The sequence below is a fragment of the Puma concolor genome, chromosome E3 (genome assembly GCF_028749965.1).
Source record: "Puma concolor isolate L17-30 chromosome E3, mPumCon1.1.hap2, whole genome shotgun sequence".
Classification (NCBI taxonomy): domain Eukaryota; kingdom Metazoa; phylum Chordata; class Mammalia; order Carnivora; family Felidae; genus Puma; species Puma concolor.
The window spans coordinates 16,740,013-16,742,737 of NC_141682.1; positions in this window are offsets into that span (position 1 = coordinate 16,740,013).

Here is a 2,725-nt window from a genome sequence, read left to right on the forward strand (position 1 = left end):
TTCCAATATTATGTTAAACAAGAGTGGTCAGAGTGGACATCCCTGTCGTGTTTCTGATCCCAGGGGGAATGCTCTCAGTTTTTCTCCATTGAGGATGATATTAGCTGTGGGCTTTCATAAATGGCTTTTTATGATGGTTAAGTATGTTCCTTCTATCCCAACTTTCTCGAGGGTTTTTATTAAGAAAGATGCTATATTTTGTCAAATGCTTTTTCTGCATCGATAGACAGGATCATATGGTTCTTATCTTTTCTTTTAATAATGTGATGTGTCACATTGATTCATTTGCGAATATTGAACCAGCCCTGCAGCCCAGGAGTGAATCCCACTTGATCATGGTGAATAATTCTTTTCATATGCTGTTGAGTTCGATTTGCTGGTATCTTGTTGAGAATTTTTGCATCCATATTCATCAGGGATATTGGCCTGTAGTTCTCTTTTTTTTCTGGGTCTCTGGTTTGGGAAGGAAAGTAATGCTGGCTTCATAGAATAAGCCTGGAAGTTTTCCTTCCCTTTCTATTTTTTGGAACAGCTTGAGAAGGATAGGTATTATCTGTGCTTTAAATGTCTGGTAGAATTCCCCAGAAAAGCCATATGGTCCAGGGCTCATATTTGTTGGGAGATTTTTGATAACTGATTCAATTTCTTTACTAGTTACGGGTCTGTTCAAATTTTCTATTTCTTCCCGTTTGAGTTTTGGTAGTGTGTGGGAGTTTAGAATTCGTCCATTTCTTCCAGGTTGTCTTTTTGTTGGCATACAATTTTTCATAGTATTCCCTGATAATTGCTTGTAATTCTGAGGGATTGGTTGTAATAATTACATTTTAATTCGTGATTTTATCTACCTGGGTCCTCTCTCTTTTCTTTTTGAGAAGCCTGGCTAGGGGTTTATCAATTTTGTTTATTTTTTCAAAAAACCAACTCGTGGTTTCATTGATCTGTTCTACGGGTTTTTTTAGATTCTATATTGTTTATTTCTGCTCTGATTTTATTATGTCTCTTCTTCTGCTGGGTTTGGGTGTCTTTGCTGTTCTGCTTCTAGTTCCTTTAGGTGTGCTGTTAGATTTTGTATTGGGGATTTTTCTTGTTTCTTGAGATAGGCCTGGATTGCAATGTATTTTCCTCTCAGGACTGCCTCTGCTGCATCCCAAAGCGTTTGGATTGTTGTATTTTCATTTTCATTTGTTTCCATATATTTTAAATTTCTTCTCTATTGCCTTGTTGATCCACTCATTCTTTAGTAGGGTGTTCTTTAACCTCCATGCTTTTGGAGGTTTTCCAGACTTTTTCCTGTGGTTGATATCAAGTTTCATAGCATTGTGGTCTGAAAGTGTGCATGGTATGATCTCAATTCTTATACTTATGAAGGGCTGTTTTGTGACCCAGTATGTGATCTATCTTGGAGAATGTTCCATGTGCACTCGAGAAGAAAGTATATTGTGTTGCTTTGGGATGCAGAGTTCTAAATATATCTGTCAAGTCCATCTGATCCAATGTATCATTCAGGACCCTCGTTTCCTTACTAATCCTGTGTCTAGATGCTCTATCCATTGTTGTAAGTGGAGTATTAAAGTCACTGCAATTACCACATTCTTATCAATAAGGTTGCTTATGTTTGTGAGGAATTGTTTTATATATTTGTGGGCTCCCGTATTCAGCATTTAGACATTTATAATTGTTAGCTCTTCCTTATGGATAGACCCTGTAATTATTATATATTTCCCTCCTTCATCTCTTGTTATAGCCTTTAATTTAAAGTCTAGTTTGTCTGACGGGGCGCCTGGGTGGCGCAGTCGGTTAAGCGTCCGGCTTCAGCCAGGTCACGATCTCGCAGTCCGTGAGTTCGAGCCCCGCATCAGGCTCTGGGCTGATGGCTCAGAGCCTGGAGCCTGTTTCCGATTCTATGTCTCCCTCTCTCTGCCCCTCCCCTGTTCATGCTCTGTCTCTCTCTGTCCCAAAAATAAATAAACGTTGAAAAAAAATTAAAAAAAAATAAATAAAGTCTAGTTTGTCTGATATAAGTATGGCCACTCCAGCTTTCTTTTGACTTCCAGTAGCATGATAGATAGTTCTCCATCCCCTCACTTTCAATCTAAAATGTGTCTCTTGTAGACAGCAAATAGATGGGTCTTGTTTTTTTTTTTTTTTTTATCCATTCTAATACCCTATGTCTTTTGATTGGAGTATTTAGTCCATTTACATTCTGTGTTATTATAGAAAGATATGGGTTTAGAGTCATTGTGATGTCTGTAGGTTTCATGCTTGTAGTGGTGTCTCTGGTACTTTGTGGTCCTTGCAACATTGCACTCACAGAGTCCCCCTTAGGATCTCTTGTAGGGCTGGTTTAGTGGTGATGAATTCCTTCAGTGTTTGTTTGGGAAAATGTTTATCTCTCCTTGTATTCTGAATGACAGGCTTCCCCTATAAAGGATTTTTGGCTGCATATTTTTTCTGTTCATCACATTGAAGATTTCCTGACATTCCTTTCTGGCCTGCAAGTTTCAGTAGATAGGTCTGCCACTAGTGTTATGGGTTTCCCCTTGTAAGTTAGAGCGTGTTTAACCCTAGCTGCTTTCAGAATTTTCTCTTTATCCTTGTATTTTGCCAGTTTCACTATGGTATGTCATGCAGAAGATCTATTCAAGTGACATCTGAAGGGAGTGCTCTGTGCCTCTTGGATTTCAATGCCTTTTTCCTTCCCCAGATCAGGGAAGTTCTCAACTAT